At 36.1% G+C, this 18,981-nt stretch overlaps 1 long non-coding RNA gene across 1 annotated transcript; it reads right to left on the minus strand.

Annotated features, from left to right (window-relative positions):
* Positions 1–386: 386 nt before the first annotated feature.
* LOC309611528 lies at positions 387–12,348 on the minus strand. The gene is made up of 2 exons (XR_014234577.1): positions 4,967–12,348; positions 387–662 (listed from the first exon to the last, which is right to left on the minus strand). It is a non-coding gene; the product is annotated as an uncharacterized lncRNA (long non-coding RNA).
* Between the last annotated feature and the right edge of the window lie 6,633 nt (positions 12,349–18,981).

The following is an 18,981-nucleotide window of genomic DNA, read 5'->3' on the forward strand; positions in this document are numbered from 1 at the left end:
ATGTCAAAGGTGGTTAATATTGTGAAGAATAATAAAACAGACAAGGGAAATGGAAGCATGAGGGCTGAAGTTTGGGGACTATTTACATAGGGTGCTGAGGGCTGGCCTAACTGATAAGTTGGTGTTTGAGCAGACGAGTGCCATGATTTAATTCCCATTTAAACAGCTCACTCTGGTTTTTGTGTTGAGCAAGATGATGAGGTGTGGGGTGGGGGAGGGAAGGGACACGGCAAGAAAACCACTTAGGAAGCTATTATCTTCAACCTGAAAGTAATGGGGAATAATTAAAGAGTTTTAAGTCAGGGAGTTATACTTCGTTAAAATATCATGATACATATTCTTCTTTTTTTTTTTTTAAATGCACAACATGAAAGTTGCTAGTTAAGTTTTTTTTTTAGTTTTTATTTATTTATGTATGTATGTATGTATGTATGTATGTATGTATGTATGGCTGTGTTGGGTCTTCATTTCTGTGCGAGGGCTTTCTCCAGTTGCGGCAAGCGGGGGCCACTCCTCATCGCGGTGCGCGGGCCTCTCACCATCGCGGCCTCTTGTTGCGGAGCACAGGCTCCAGACGCGCAGGCTCAGTAGTTGTGGCTCACGGGCCCAGCCGCTCCGCAGCACGCGGGATCCTCCCAGACCAGGACTCGAACCCGTGTCCCCTGCATTGGCAGGCAGATTCTCAACCACTGCGCCACCATGGAAGTCCCCATGATACATATTCTAATGATAAACCTCAGTTTAACAATTAATTAAAAATACAAATACCTTAGTAAATTTAAGTACTGTCCTATCTTAAACTAATATATTAATTACTGCTAAATTTCACTTTGATTTTTCTATTTACCTTTTTTCTTTTTTTTTTTTTTTCGGCTTCCTCTAACTTGCAGTCATTTGGCCTGGATGCATCTTCCAGCTCTTTTCTGGTGTTGGCATAAACTGGACTAATTCTAGCCCTAATAGCCCTACTAAGGAAACATTTGGTCTGTGTTTTTCCAGTCTCAATAAATCCCTTGGATCCCTAAGGCTTCCTTGTGTAACAGATAACTGCTGCACTGGAGTACAAGAAAAATCCAACTCATCAATATTGTCAAGAATTCTAATATCACTTATTCTGGGATTTCTTGCTCCCTCTGCTGGATTGTACAAAATTCCCAGAGTCATGGTGCTGTCAGAGAATGGAGAAATTTCCCTTCCATTCTGTCCGCGTGTTGGGTGGCTCCTTCCTGAGCTCCCATGGGCAGTTTGAATGGAGATGACACCATTGATGGCATTTAGTTGCTCAACGCCAAACTCAATCATGAGAACACAGCTCAGCAACCAAAGCTTTGGTCCTTTAGTGTTGGCTGCTGCTGCCTTCGCATCTGATATCCTGCTAATTCACTGCTGCTGTATGTAAGAATTTTTAGCCATGGACTCTCTCAGAAACTAGCAAATTGTAGTCTTCATTTCCAGAGAACCCACAGTCCAGTCTTCCAGGTGTCAGATTCAGATTCTCAGAAACGAAACATCTGGAAAGTCATGTGAGTACCTCTGGAATCAGATACCCCTCAACTAACCAGACCACAACATCTGGCCTGGTTTCAAAGACAAGTATAATAATGACTCTGGATATGTGTAGAACTCCTTTCATTTCGGTTTTCTACTAAACTAGCTAATAAGCTTTGCAAAGGATATGGACAGCATATACATGGACACTCCCCATACCCTCCAGTGACATCTAAACTGCTCACAGTGGCTTGCCTGAAATATGGTGGTCAGTGCAGCCCACACTAAGTGAAGATTCAGCTAGGTTCAAGGATTCAGGACTTGAGCTAACTGCCTCTCTTACCACAAGGCAGGCAAAGAAGACATGTCAAGACCTAAATATCTCTCTAGTACCATAATGAGGAAATTCATGTTCTGTATTTACTTCTGTGTTCTCTTTCTTAAAGAGTAGTCAAATTTACAAAATAGTCCTGGCCCCATCTCCCACCCCCAGACAGCATCACCCCTTCCTTCATCTGCTAACAAAGAAGGAAGAGCATTCTAAAACAGAAGGGAAAAAAACCCACACACAAATTAATATCTCCATTATTTACCATGTATCATTAGTGTAAGTGTAAAATGATTTCTGGTTCATGACATCTCTTTCCTTCCTTCTTCCCTTCCAGCTAATATGAAAGAACAGAGGCTATTTTACCCACCATACATTCCTGAGGATTTTAAGTTGCCTGGCATACTAGGTCTGTGAGGTACCTTCTCAATTCTCATTTCCAGATGAGACAAAGCTTTTCTTGGCAACTCTTTATATTCTTTCCACCACCAACTCTTCTGATTAACATCTAATCCCATAAATTTATTTTTATACTTAATTTTGTTGATTGCCAACCATTTTAGATCTGGGTCACCATAAAATACTGATGAAAGTTTATGCCTTTTAATTTTCAGGGCATAAATTGTTAAACATTTCAACTGATGTATTTTTAGAAAAGAATGTGCAAAGACCTTTTCTCAGAAACCAGCATAGTCCCTTAAGTCCACTCAGGAAAAGGAACTATAGGCTACACTAAGTGGAGGATGATAAAGAAAATATCATTTGAGAGGGAGTGGGGAGGGCTTCATTCGTGAGATTATTACATTTCAAATATCTACCACTAATACTAGTTATAACTGTAGCTCCAACTTCTAGTCAGCCTCTGTCTTGGTTGGGCATCTTAGTTTTCATAAGCAAACATCAAGCTTACCTCAGTTTGACTGACTCTTATAGGTATGGCTCTGCTGTCAATTAGTTTAAAAATATCTACACTCCAAGTATTGGTTCTATTTGATGCTCTATATTTATACTTGATTGTGAAAACTATTTGTGATGGATTAGCTGAACAATACAAAATCTTTCTTTACTCTGTTCTAATTTTATCCTTGGATCATTTGGGACTGCTATTGAACTGCTACTATGAAACTGTGCCTTAGTATCATGGCCACTTGAAGAACTGGCATTGAAGGATGTTTATGAGTAAATATCCTCACCCTACATTAATTGTAAGGAGATTGTTGAGGGCAGTTTTTCCCTTATCACAAACTCTCCTTTTATGAGGCTCTATCAGGGACATTTTTATTGTCAGGTTTCAATAAGAAAAAAGATTGCCTCTCCGTTGTTCTTTTTTTTTTTTTTTTTAACAAACTCTAACTGAATTTTTATGACATGTTGCACACTGACAGGTATAAGCATACACTGATGAACACAAAAAGATGTGGTCCCTAAACTCAAGGAACTTAGAGTTTAATAAGTGAGAGAGGTGTGAAATATACTAACCTACAAAAAATGTTGAAATGAAGCTGTAATGTGTTCTGTGAAGAACACAACTGTGCCATTTTCAGGGCACAGAATAAGGACTTGACCCATTTGTGAGGTCAGAGAAGAAATGAAAGGGGAGATGGGAAGTCATTGAAGATTTTCAGCATGTTGGGAAAGTTTGATATGACTAAATTTATGTTCTGAAAAGAACACACAGCTGCAGTGTGTTTCCCTTTTGGAACAGGCTCCTAGGAAGCACAGACCAAATTTCCAGCCCATTTTTCCCAAAGTCTGTAACACATGATGACATTGATTTCAGTCACTAACTTTATCCCTGACTCAATATTACTCTTCCTTCTATTGATTTCCCTTTATCTTATTTTTCTTGCTTAGCAAATTTATTTTATTTTTCTGGACATATTTATAATTCATATAATTTTTTTGGTGGGGGGGATATAGAGGTAAGATACTAATAATAAACAAATGAAAGAGAATATGTCCTAGTTCTGAAAACGTTGACAACCAATTTGAAGAATTAGAGAAAGAGTATGGAAGAAATGGCTCTGAAAAATACAAAAGACAGATAAGAGAATAGGACTTGATAGATTATTTTACAGATAAGAGAATGTAATTTTTAAGCAAAGTTGATTTGAACCGGTCAGCAGCTTTGGGATCTCAAGCAAACCCTGTGTCTTTTTCAATATAGATACACTTTTATCTCTTATATCTTTCTCTTAATCTTGGGTCTCTTGTTCTTCTACTTTCTAAATTGCTTGCTGTTAGGCAATAAACTCAGCAAAGAAAGAGAACTTGCTTTTATTTATTTATTTTTCTTTAACCCTGCCCCCCTTACCCACACCCCTCTTAGCATTCAAAAGTGTTCATTCTTTCTCATAGTTTACATTTGTTATTGGTAGGGCTGGCCTCTGGGTTTCCAAGCATTGGCATGTAAAATTGACAATTACAATTAATATGTCTTCTCTGTTTTCCCTCTACTCCTCTCCCTTTCAATAGTTAAGAGAAAAAGAGTATCTTTTGGCTGTGGAAAAGCCAATGCTCCTATATAAAATGCTGATGAACCCTGCCACTAGCTTACACAAAAAATGAGTAGAGAAGAGAGGATCGATATTACATGGTTTTTTAAAAATTTTTCTGATATTTTTATTTCATCCCAATGTTTTTGGGATAAAACAGTAACATAATCATATAGGCAAATTTTCCTTTCATTAGTTAACCTGTTATAGCTATCAGGTCTAATGAGGTCATCTTTGAACAAACAAATGAAAGGAGCACTGCAGAGGCTGAGGGTGAGGTAAAATGATACTGGGTCTCAGGAGCTGGAGGTTAACCTTCAGGCCAGTGAGAAATACTGAGCACCAGGGGAAAGTGGATGGAGAGAACTTAGGGTCTTTATGGAAGGTTTTCTTTTTTCCCCTGTGAAAGCAACTTTAACCTTATAAAAGATGTACTTTTGTCTTGTTAATCTGGCTTTGAAGAAGAATGACCCTGAGAGGGAAACAATAGCAGCAGCGAAGTATATAGGGTAAAAACGCTAGGAGCCTTTTCACCATCTTCAGAGTCTGGTTTGGGGCAATAGCAAAGTGTATCCACTAAGAAAAAGGCATCAAGTTTAGTAAAACATGTTCCTGCGCTCTCCTCTTTTCAAGACTGTGCTCTGTGTTCACTTACCCTTTATGAGGGAACTTTCTGTCTCCCTGCTTCCACTGGAAGGCATTTTTCTTTTTCTTCATTCTTGGAATATTTCCTTCTTTTTCCTTCCTTTTCTTGCTTCCTTCTTCCTTTCCCTCATTTTCTCTCTTTATTTTAAAGCTGCTTTAAGAACCCACCACCTGGCAGCAGCATGGAAATTCGGCAGGTGAGCTGCTTGAGGGCCACAGGGTGAAGATTGCTCCTAGTCTGCAGGGCTCTGTAGGGACACTTTGGAAAAGCTTTCGTTTGAGCAGACCTGGAGCAGAAGCAGGCAGGTGTTCCTGCTGCACTTGATACCTCATGCCTCATTAATAGTTAGAAATCCTTGGTTGAGGTTTAAAAATCTGATATTTAGTTACATGAACACATACTCTGGACTAGAATGTATCATGATTATTTGATTTAATTTGGGAGATAGATGTATAATATTTGGACTTTTTGTATTACAGTTATAATTTTTATTGACCTATAGACATATACATGGAGTGTGTGTGTAGAGATCTATCATCTATCTATCTATCTATCTATTTATATCAGGCATCTAGAGCAAGAAGAATATCAGAGCCAATGTCCCTGAAGGACTCACCTGGCCTCCTTTCTATCACTCCTCCTCCTCCAGGTGTAGCCACTGTCCCAACTTAGAACACTATGAATTTGTTTGCCTGTTTTATGTTCTTATATCAATGCCTGGCTCCTGGTGCCCAGCGTCAGGTTTGTGAGATTCGTACATCCTGTTGTGGCAGCTGTAGATTGTCCATTCTCATAGTGTGTCACGGTGACTCTCAAAATGTGTCCCCAGAGCATCAGTATCAGCATCATAGAAACTAATTAGAAATGCAAATTTCTGAGCAAATTCTTGAACGCCCACTTTGACCTGCTGAATGATAAATTTTGGGGGTGGGGCACTGCCTTCTGCGATTTAACAAACCCTCCAGATGATTCTGACTCCCACTCATTTTCAGAAACACTGCTATATAGTATTCCATTCTCTGCATATACTGTGATATATTTATCATTCTACTGTTGATGGACATTTGGGCTGTTTCCGGTGTAAAGTTATTATGAAGATGTATGAATTTTCCAGTACATGCCTTTTGGTGATCATGAAAGTGCACTTATTGTATGTGTATACCTAGGAGTATAATTTCTGGGTTATAGGATATGCCTTTGTTCAGTTTTAGTACATATTATCATACAGTTAATCTAAATGGTTACACTAATTTACATTCCCCAGCTGTATACAAGAGTTGCAGTTTTTTAATATAGTCACCAAAAACATACTTGGTATTCATTTTATTTTTAGCCACCATTCTGATGGCAGATAATGTATCTCATTAATGTTTTAATATGCATTTCTCTAATGACTAGTGATACTGAGCACTTTGTCATATACTCATTAGCCATTTGTACATCTTCTTTATTGAAGTATACACTCAAATCTTTTCCCATTTTCCTATTAAGTTGTCTATTTTTATCTCATTTGTAGATACAAGTCTTTGTCACATAGATGCACTGCAAATATCTTTTTCCACTTTGCGGGATGCAAGGCAAATATGGTTTTGATAACCAATATTCCCAAAGTATAAGTATAGACGAAAAGGCTACCTTATAACTTATATATTTTTTCAACATACTTTCTATTTCCTGATTATCCACTAACTTCCTCTTTTAAGGAAACATTATTGCATGGAGTAGCAGAGCTTTGTTGCCTTATGGACACAGCCGACTAGATGCTGATAAAACCAGACAAAAGGTTATAAGGAATGTTTGGGGCAGGTCAGTCTCTCCCAGAAAACTCTAAATACTCTAAGGTTTAGGCATGTGCATCCACATTTTTTCTGTATCTTATAATCACTGTCATTTTCTTTTAAATATGGTTCCTAGGTGACTGGCAAGTAGCGCAGTCATAGACCGTGGATGATAAAGGAGGCATAACAAATCTGTGGGGAGAGGAAAAGGTTATTCAATAAACAGAGCTGGGGCAATTGGTTGGTTATTTGGATAAAAATCCATCCAGATTTTGATCTCAAGCCATTTATGAAAATATGTTCCAAGTGGAACAAAAAGTTAAATGTAAGAATTCCAACCATGAAGAACTAGAAGATAATATTTGTGAATGTTTTTTTTTTTTTATTTCTTAATGTGAAAGGAAATAGCAAAGGGAAAGATACATAGAGATAACTATATGGCAATTTGAAACTTTTGAACTTCTAAATCCAAACTGAATTAACAGGAAAAGCAAACTGAACAAATTATTTTCAAGAACTCTGACACAGAGTTCATACTCTTAATCTTAAATTCTTAATATATAAGGATCCTGAACAGTTAGGAAAAACATTATGGACCCAGTAGAAAATGTACAAAAAAATAAGAAAAGTTTATTTAAAAGACATGAAATTCAACTAGCTTTTAAATTAACAGTTGTTTAAAAAAATAAACATTTTTTAAAAAGGAAGGGAAGAAAAAGTCCAAACACACATAGTCAAAGAAATAAAAATTAACCTTTTTAAAAATCGCATTTCCCATATTGCAGAGAGTTTATGCTCAAGTGTAGTTTGAATTAAGAAAGAAAAACTCTCTTGGAGAAGCAAAAATAATTTCTATTGTAACAAGGAGAGGAGAGAAAAGAGAAGAGAGAAAAGAGAGGTGATTCTGCAATTGCTAGGGAGTAGTGAAGAAAGAAAGGAATCTTTAGACAGGCTGCTGGCAGCCCTGAGAGAGTGGCCGTTTAGGCTATCAAAATAAAACAACAATAATTTAAAAAAAAACATAAGAGGAAATAAAATAGCAAATAATTTGAAGAGGATCAGAGATGATGGGTGTCATTAATTAGAATTGAAGTGAAGAATATAGAGCAGTTCACATTTTTACAGGGAGAAAAAAAATTATTTGTTGTGTTCAAAATGATCCAGACACTGTGGTTAGTGCTAGATCAACAAAGATGAATGCAGCCCACCCCTGCCTTCAAGGAGCTTAGACAGGTTACATGATAATTTGAATAAAATATTGTTGAAGCTGTTACAATGTTGGCAACTTGAATAGGATTTTATTAAATTTGCCTGGGAAGGGCTTCTCTGGTGGCACAGTGGTTAAGAATCCGCCTGCCAATGCAGGGGACACAGGTTCGAGCCCTGGGCTGGGAAGATCCTACATGCTGCGGAGCAACTAAGCCCATGTGCCACAACTACTGAGCCTGTGCTCTAGAGCCTGCGAGCCACAACTACTGAAGCCCGCACACCTAGAGCCCAGGCTGCGCAACAGCAGAAGCCACTGCAATGAGAGACCTGTGCACCGCAATGAAGAGTAGCCCCCGCTCACCGCAACTAGAGAAAGCCCACGTGCAACAGCGAAGACCCAGTGCAGCCAAAAATAAATAAATAAATAAATTTATTTTTAAAAAATATTTGCCTGGGGCACTTCAACCCAGCACCCTTGAAAACACAAGTTGTTTCTGCTGTGCGTGTGTCTGTGTGTTTTAGTTCAGCCTAAAAACTGATATTTATAATGCCGACCCTGATTCATAATAAGTGGCAAAACTGAGTTAGTATATTCTGTTAAAGATGACGGGGAAGTACAGGGAATAAATTTTAGAATGATTTGCAGCACAACTAATTTTAAAAACAATTCTGGGTCTTACAGAGTTAATCTCCGACTATCTCTGAGTCAATGGCGAGCTCTGCAGAGCTGATCGCTGCATATGCTTCTTCAACACATAGGATTGATTGAAGCATTAAAGTGAACTGCTATTCCACTTCCTTTGGGAGTACAGACCAAAATATGCGAAAGATGGGTGGCTGAGAGGATAGACACTCGTTTAATTTTTACAACACGCAAATATCCCACATGCCAGTCACTTTAGGGAAAGTCACACAGAAGGGAGATTCTAACACCTGATATTAAAGATACCACAAAAATCTGTTGTTTCAGTGAATGATTATTATGATTTAGATTGTTTTTTGCTTGATTCATCTAAGTAATTACCTCAAACCTCTGTTGTATTGTTTAATATCATGCTATGGTTTACTATTGATACTACCTGGAGAAATAAGTAAAACATTGTAAAGTACCTTGGCTTTCTGCAAACTAAAATCTTTGTTTTTGGAAAACACTGTATTTGGTAATATTATCAAAAACATTACTTTTTTCTAGAATTAGAAACAGCATGAACAGAAGAAATCTGAAAGTGTACTGGTTCAAAAAAAAGTTTTCTGCTTCATGTAATTGATTCTCTGGGAAATTTTATGACAAATATTTATCCATTGTTTTTGTAGTAATCATTGCATCGTGAAATTAAAACAGACTCAATACTGAGCATTTTTAAAACAATTATCCAGCAGTGAAATTACTATATATTTTCTTCTAAAAACAAGTTGTATCATATGTACATTGATGTGAAAAATGGCTGACCTTTTTTATTCAGTTCAGCAGCAACGTTCATTAGACTCGCTTTTTAATTTCTTCAACTGGCGCACGTAAAATACAAGGCAGGGCTGGGGGTTTAGGATGTGAACACGTGTACGTGATTCCTTTTGATCAAGAGCAGAGCTGACCCTTCTACCCACCCAGCTTTCCCTTTGTGCTTGTGTGTTCTGAACAGCCTTTCGGAGCAGAGTCCCAAATTGCAATGATGTCCCAAATCACAGGATTAATGTGTCTACAAACAGACCTCTTATGCCTCCAAAATGAAGTACTCCTTGCTAATTTCTCTTCAAGACACCAGCTTAATTGCATTTTAAACAAATGGGCTGCTTTGCTGGCCAACTTTTAAATGAGATAACAGCAATGTTCACTCTCCAGCAGTGATGAGTGCCTTGCAGTAGATTCAAAACTCTGTTCAATAACAGGTTTAATCTCACACCAGCAGATTTACTGCAGAATAAACTGCCACTGGGCTCATAATTAGTAAAACAACAACAAAAAAATCCAACCTACTAAATATTATATTCCAAAGCAGCAGGCAATGTTTTAGTGGAACATTTCAGTCCTGTTCTTTGTGAGTTTTATTGATTTTATATATGATATTGGGAATTCATGTTATGATTTAAGATAATGTTCTTTATCGATCACGTAAGCAGTTGTTTAGCTAACCAGTAACAAAATGATACCCCCATTCACAGAATATGTGACATACACAGCTGGGGAGACTACAGTGCTTCTCTCTTTAATGTTTATCTCTTCTTTATTTTATTTTTTTTTTCCTAAAAGCATATTCGCTGCTGGAAAACAACAGCCAAAAAGCATTTGTGCTTTAGAAACAATCTTCTCATAATTTTCTTTGTTGCAGCTATTAGTGGGCAATTGTGATTCAGTGAAAACCCTGTTCAACAAACAGATGTTACAAAGTATATTCTCTGCTTGCTGCATCTAAACAAATATTAATGAGGTAATTGGAACTATTAAGAAAAAAAGATAGTGCTAAGTATGTATTTATAGTCTTATGTATGAGGCTATAACCTTCTAAAATTTCTCATTTATATTGCACAATAGTAAGATATCATTATAGTGATAGGCCAAGGGACACATTTTTCATAATTGTCTTAAATATCTGTGCAAAAACCTGTATTATACAATTCTAAAAAGCTCATTTGCCATAAGAATGAACAAAAGCTTTTGTGTAAAAGTAGAAGGAAGCAACTACATGTATTTAAAAAAATCTATTTCCTTACATACACCATACACAGATTTTTAAAAATCTTACTGTTTTTTGTGTGTATAAATATAAACTACATGTGTGATAGCCAAAAAAAAAAAAAAAAAAATCATATATCTTCAAAATATTTGATCAGTGTGTTTCTCCTGACATTTTTCAAACAGAAATAAGTTGTCTTTAGTACAAGCACTAGCTCACCTCCCATCACTCAAACATGTAGTAATGGCATGTGAGGCTAGCTTTATTTCTGGCATTAACCTTTTGATAATGAGTGTTACATCAAATGGAATTTGAGGAATCTAATGGTACTGCTGTGCAGTTTATTTTTTTAAGACCCCCAAAGCAAATTAAACCTCAGTGAGTCAGACATCATATTCACAGACAATAGCAGTTTTAAGAAATAACTAAAAAATACCAATTTACAAATAAAGCTTTTAACTCTATAGACTTACCAAGTGGTGATTTAAAGAAGAATTACTCATACTTGTCTTCATTTAAAGTGCCCCAAATTTGTACTGATCCTGAAGATTAAAAGTTTAAAAAAAGAAAGGAAAGAAAAGAAAGTATTTCCAGTTCTATCTCTGACTAATTAAGCGTGGTATTTCTAAGCCATAGACCCAAAGAATTTTAGTAGTGAAAGGCCTCAGGAATGACCCAATTCCCATAACTCACAAAGGAGGAAACTAATGTTCAGAAGAGTGATGTGATAAGCCCAAGGGCACATTTTTCATTCGTCTCATCTATTATATAGGAGCAATGTTTATTCTTTTATCACATACCTAATAAATATCGTAGTCTACACTCCGATGCATCAGATTCCAAAGTCGTTGCTCCTAACCACACACAGTGGATGACCTCACCAAAATATGGCCGCCTCACAGATCTTATACAACATCACATTCTTCTTGTTCTGATCATCTCAATTTTGGCCTGTGGGCAATGGAACGAGCATTTTTTTATTAATGTGTTTCTTCGATTTTATTGAGGTATAATATACGTGTAATAAAATGCATCCATTTCTAAGTTTACAGTTTGATGAATTTTGACAAATACCTGTGCAACCACCATCTCCACCAAGATACAGAACATTGCTTTCATTTCAGAAATTTCCTTCTGGTCCTTTTGCAATAAATCCACTCCCATCACCCACCATAGGAAATCACTAATCTAATTTCTATCATTATAGATAGAACTGTTCTAGAACTTTATATAAATCAAAGCAGAATCTTATTTATTAATCTGATTTGGCAAGTACTTATATAGAGCTTTTATGTACCAGACACCAAGTGCTATACAAATATTGTAATATTTAATTCTCATAACCATCATAACCATCATAAGGTAGGTATTATTATCTCCATTTTATACATACTAAAACAGAAGAACCCAGAGAGGTTTAGTCCAAGGTCAGACAACTAGTAGATGGTGGGTCTATAATTTTAGCCCCACCAGTCTGGTTCTAGAGCATGTGCCTTAACCACTACATAATGCAGTATGAGAAAGATGATAATAATAGTTAATAGCTAAATGCTTATCTCTGCTGGCCACTCTTCCAAGCACTTACAGATATCAGCTCATTAGAATAATCCTTTTGTGTAGGTAATACTGTTCTCTTCATAGATGAGGAAGTGGAGGCAGAGGGAGGCACAGGAAGGTTATAAACCAAGAACTTGACATATGTTATGTCTGACTCTCCAAAGCCTGGAAGAGTAGCCTGATGTATGACAAGTGCTCAATAACACACATACACACACACACATACTATACATATTATATATCATATGTAATATATGACATTAACTATGTAATATATATCATACATAGTATATATTTTACATACAAAATCACATATACAATTTTTGAATCTGTAATATATATCATTATTATATTAATGAATTCACTGGATAAATGAATCTTTTTTGTGTTGATTTTATTAGTATCCCCATTCTACAAATGAGAAAATAAAACAGACGTTCAGAAAGAGAAAGTTAATAACATTCTAAATTTATAAACCTAGTGAATGGATTGTTTGGTTTTGAAGGCAAGTGTATTGTTTTCCAAATAGCACACGTTTTTCACTCTATTTTCCCACCATTTTTCAGCTACTCTGGTAGGTACATTTATGGCATAACTCGTCATATATACTCATCACAAAGACCCTATGGAGAAGGTTTGTCACCAGTTTGCATGTTAGATAACTCATGTGCAGGGGTTATGAGCACATTCCCCCGGTCACCTAGCTGGAAACTTATACTCTATGCTCAAATTCAGGTTAGGAGTTGAGTCTGATGTTGACAAATTTGAAAAATCTTCATTGTGTAGGGGACACAATGGAAGTGCTTGAGATTGCTGAAATAGAGGATGAAACGGACTAACACAAAGCTAGTCAAAGTAACTTATAGCTAAGTGAGTACTTCCAAGTGCCAGAAATTTTATATACTGCATTTACTGAATCTTAGTCACTATCAACTGTTAAGACACATTCTGATTTCTGATTTGTTGAAATGTGAAAGCAATCATGATTTGGAATCGATGATATATACAGTGTTATCTCTAACTCTTAAAATGACCCCATATGATTATTATCTCTTTTTCAGAGGAGGAAAACAAGGCTCAAAGAGAAAAAGTGACACGTCTGTGGGCCCAGATTTGGATTTGGGTGGCTCTGAAGCCTATCCTTTCATGAGGCCTGTCTCATCTATCATAGTTTTCTGCACTGCCAGATTATTTTGCATATTTGAACACCACTCCTGCAAATTGGGGACATTCAAAGTTTTTAGAGCGCATTCACTCTATGGGAAGTTTACCACTTTGCTAATCCAAATTATTGTCTGTTCGAACTTCTGAACTGCCTTTAAATTAGTATTGCACCACACAATCTGCAATTAATTTGTTTTCAAAAAATCTCACGTTTTTTGCTCCTGTGGTTTGCTCAGACATACGCTTCCATTAGTTACAAATGGCTAAATCCAATTCTTTCCAGAAGATCACCCTGTCTTTCATGATCAGCTAACTGCTAACGCACTATGCCAGTAAGGGAACTATTGTATTTTGACAACATGTTCCCTTCAATGTATCTTATTTTTACAGTGAAGTGTTATAATATTTTAGTAAAAAAATTTAGTCAAATAATTTTAGAAAATAAATATGTTCACATGTTCTGATGCCTTTTTGTAATTTCAATTTTAAAGCAGTGTGAATTTATAGCTTCCCAAATATAACCCATCAGAAGAATGAATACTGCTACACCCCTTGCAATTCCCATTTTGATCTTTCATATCTGAATTCATATCTCCTTGTTACTTTTACGTATAGCAGGAAATGTTCATCTGATTCTTCCTCAGCTGGATGGGACTTTTTTCTGAAGTCACAGCAAGGACTTTTTCTGAAGTCACAGCCATGACTTTACATCTAATGTAAAAGACTAGATCTTCTAATGGCAACTTTTTTCATATCACATTAAAAGTTTCTTGTGACGAGACCTATGTGATTTTGTGGAAATAAACTCCTGACAAATAACTGACCATCTATCTAGGAGATATGATTTAGTTAACATCGATAGAAAAAATGCTTCCTAGACTTGTAATTTATACAAATAATGAAATCTTTATTTTTCTTCTCAGAAAACTTTCAGTTATTCATAAACTTTGAAACGTGTGGTGATACCACCTTCTATGCTTAATTTTTTTCCCCATTTTATTTCCTCTCTCTCTCTCTTTCTCTCTCTCTCCCTTTCCCCAGCTGCGGTTTATGAACCCAAATGAAAGAAGAACTATTCTAGAAATACAGCAAACTTAGACTGGACATTTCAGGTAGGTTTTTAAAATTCTTTAGGAATGTAAAGCTCCCTTATGCGTAAGCAACCCTTAAAAGTTGTCGGTGCACTTGAATCTTCCTTGTTTTCATTCAGTCTCCATAATTACCTCAAGACACAGTCAGGGCAAGCAATACTAGATATCAGGGCTGGCTTTGCGGGTGTGGACTTGTGCAATCGAACAGGGCCCTGTGCTGGGAAAGGCGCAGCACTCTGTTTAAAGTTCTACTTAATAGTATTTTATCAGAGCCCTGCATTTTCACTTTGCACGAGGCCCCCAAAATTTATGTAGCTGGTACTGTGAGTTATCCCCATATAATAGATAGGATGATTTCTTTCTCTGTTCTACGTGAGAGGAATAGCTACCAAAGAGGAACCAAGAAAAGGGCAGATAGAGAAGTTAATTGGAGTAAACAGTTGTTATGTTTTGGTTTCATTCTTTAGCTTAAAATGTAAATTGGCAAAACATGAGACACATTCATACTCAATTACTATCTACCACCAAACATAAGCCATTATTTTTCCTCACTGAAAAATCCATACCCTAAAAAGGATGAATTGTCGTATATTTGAATTCTCACAAAGTCTGTAATATTATGGGGTGATCTTTCAATTATTTTATTTTGAACATTAGCTTGAGATAACTTCAAATTGCTAGTTTGTGATATTTATATATATATATCACATGATAGATTCCATTAGAAAAAAGGCAAATAAATACATTTAGTCATTTTTGGACAAATTATCTCACAACTGTAAGTGTTGTATCTCACTGTAAAAAAAGCCTTCTTAAAACCATTTTTAAAAGATAAATGGTAAAATTTTACCTCATAGAGATAATAAAAATATGCCTTCAGGGTAATTAAAAAAAAAAAAAAGTAGAATGGTATGGGAATGGACGCTTGTAACTGCAAATAAAATTTCTAGTGACAGCATCATATATGAATTCAAAATGAATTCAAACAACTTTGACAGAAGCTGTGCTCTGGAAGATTGAGGAAGATGGCTCAAAGGGGGACTCTGGTATGGGGAAGTCACCAATGTTAGAGATCATGAGAAAGGTTTGATAAAATTATTCCATAAAATTCAAGTGTGGACATAATTTATAAATTTACATTTTATTGTAAAATATTTAAATTTAAACATGTATAATTAAATTAATAAATATTGTAAGTACTGTTGTCATTTATTTAATCTACCTGCCTCCAGGTTTATATATTCAAATTGTTCCCTTCATTCCCCCAAAATCTTTCAGTTGGGAGAATGAGGCATTGCTGTGTATTCAGGTTTACCTTATCTTTAAATATTTGCGGTAATCATAAACCTTTCAAAATCACATATTAAAGTAAAACGATTTTCCTGCTATTTTATGTTATTTGCTCTTTATACAATGTGGATGGTTGATTAGTACAGTTAATTGAAAGTTGAATATATTCAGGCATTCTCAGTTGAAAGGTTCTTTATAGCTACAGAGTGCCAAATTGAATTATTTTCATCTCTCTAGTCCAGTCCTGGGCTGTGAAGCTCTCTGGGACAGCTCTGCTGAGATTGATTACATGCACACATCTGTATTCCCCCCAAAGTCCTTCATTCCTGCCTAAATGAAAAGGAAGTTTGATCACCTGCCCCCCTCCCTCTCACCCGCTAGACCCAGGGCAGGAGGCAGGTGTTCTGGAGAGGATGAGGTTACAACCACAAGCAAGCACCCTGAGAATTTAAATCGATCTTAAATGAAAACAAACAAATAAGACCAAAATAAACCCTACTTACTCTGCATAGATATTTCCTTTCTGCTCCTGTTTTAATTAAAAACCTTTTTTTTTCCCCTGAATGCTTTTATTCTTTTCTCTCCCATCTTTCTCTTCCTTTCCATTCCTACTGCCACAGTCTTATCACAAAATGTTTTTACTCTCTGTCTACATTTCCTCCTTGCAGTTAGTCCTCACTTTCATATCTTTTACCCCTCATTTCAACCCATCTTCAAGCCTGCTGCCCAGGTGCTCTTTCAAGTGCCCAATTAATATCCTCTCAGCTCTTGCTCACACATTTTCTATGGCTCCTGACTGCTTATGAATAAAATAAAATTTTCTTATTCACTAAACTGTGATCCCAATTCACTTTTCCAAATTTGCTTCTTACTATATTAGCAACCTAAACTCAACCAAGAGATACCTGAAATGGTTCTTTAATATAATCGTTAATCACATTACCTTGTTGTAATTTATGTATCCTAGTGGGATACTTTAAGTCTTGTCTAGAACAAGATAGAATAAAAAGGTAAAATACCTTAACTTTGAAATAACATATTTTCAGCTCTCTGGTTTTGTTCATGCTATTCCCTCTGGAATACTCTCTCATCCTGGTATTTGCTATTGAAATCCATCCACATTTCATGGAAGCCCAGCCTGTATGTCATTTCTTGTGGGATGAATTTCTTAATCAGTGAAGTCAGACTCTTTTCCTCCCTCCTACCCTTGAACACTGTAGACCCCTCATACGATGGCTCACATAGCCTGGTATTACAGATAACCTTGAATTTTACCTACTGAATTATATGCTGATTACACATAAGATTTATAGCCTTTAGTCTTAAAGTCTAGCACAGTAGCTTGCACAAAGGAGATGCTCAATAAACACACATTGACAGAATGAATGAAGAAATTAATAAAGTTGAATTTTATGCCTCTAAATTTCCATTTAAATTATGGACTTATACTGAGGGCTTTTTTTTTTTTTTTTTCTAGTAAGTCTCCTGTTTAAAAAAAAAAGTAATTTCATGAAGTGGACCACTTTATGATATTTGTGTCATGGAAAGAATTCTACTTAGCAAGACATTCATTCTCTTGATACATCCTAGTTGTGAGATGGTGGGCAAGTCACTTAAAGCTTGGGACCTTCCTTTCATAATTAGGCACAATAATAATAGATAACATTTAAAATAGTCTTTACTGTGTGCCAGGAACTGTTCTAATACTTTATGTATCTTACTTCATTTAACCTTCACCAACACTAAAGAGGCAGATACTATTATTATTACACTGTTACAAAACAAGGAAGAGGTAAGTTTTCAAGTTCACATAGCTATTAGGTGGTAAGAAATGGGATTTGAACCTATTCCTTTTAGCTCCAAAGTCTGTGTGCATTCTATATTATCTGGTGGTACTGGATGAACTAAACATTATATTTGTTTCAATCAAAAAACCTATGAATATTTGATAAATGTGTTACTCTATTTCAGTCCTTAAGTATGATGGAACAGGTAAGGCAATATTCCTAAACTTTAGTAAAATCTTTTGTTATTCTGAATAGTTATGGTTAAAAATCAGATATGGGTTCAAGATCATCTTCCCAACCATATAATCTGTGCGGTTGCACAGGCCCTACACTTAGACGGGCCCCATGCTTGGTTTAATAAGTTTTGAAATTCTTAATAATTTTTTAACAAGTGCTCCAGATTTTCATTTTTTACTGGGACCCATAAATTATGTAGCTGGTTCTGATTTAATGTTTTGGGGACAAATATAAATATTTTCTCAGTACATTAAACTAAACATTAAAGTCTTATCCCTCCACTCTCACTTCCCTTTCCTTCAAACATGCCTCAAAAGATATGGAATCAAGATCTTAAAACAGCTAAAAATCTCTTTTATAAGAAAGCAATAGAATTTCCTGAATAAGAGGTTAATATTAATATGTCCATCTGGTAGACAGATGAAATTTTTATCTCACTTTCCTCACCCTGGTTTAGTTAAGAATTGCCCCCTGTTCCCCATGAACCAAGGTATATGAATAAGTATTCTTCCTTCTTCTAACCCTGTGTAATTTTTGGAGCTGCTTTTGACTCTTTTTTTTTTTTTTAATTCTTCTGTACCCTCTCCTGGCTAGCCTTGGTTACCCTAGCCCTCTGCAATCTCTGGGCTTTCTTTGGGACTCACGTCCATTCTTTCATTTGGCAATGAACTCTGTTGAGTCTCTACTATAGTAGAGAAAAAGAAACACTGAGATGATGTGACCCTGACTGTGTATTTTTTCTCCCCATTATGATAAAATGTATAAAATGCATTTGAAAGACGGCCCAAGAATGAATACTATTCTGTAATATGAGCATGGTCTAAACACAAGAAACACAGATTAGGTCACTTTTTATAAAACACATCTTTCTACTAAGAACATCATTTAAGTTAAGATCCCTGCTATGTGCTGGAGAGGTGAAGATGAGTCTAGGCAGTTTCTGTCCTCCTGCAGCTCTGCATACAAGGGAAGAGCTAGTCATACACTTAGTGATCACACACTCACATGCACTTGACAATATCAATGTAAGTAAACTGCATTATGGATCCACTGGGAAATAAAATAGGACACAGATACATGTGAGCAGAAGAGATAATACTTGGGCTTCCTCTGAGGGTGGAGAAGGGCAGTCTTTGCAACAAATTCAAAAGACAAAGCCATGAAATTGCAGCATCTGTTTGTAAAAGTGAGTGATTTGCTGTAATTGGACCTGGGGTTCATGGGACTGAGAGTATAGGT

The sequence above is a fragment of the Balaenoptera borealis genome (assembly GCF_965194805.1).
Source record: "Balaenoptera borealis genome assembly, chromosome: 1".
In the NCBI taxonomy this organism is placed as follows: Eukaryota; Metazoa; Chordata; class Mammalia; order Artiodactyla; family Balaenopteridae; genus Balaenoptera; species Balaenoptera borealis.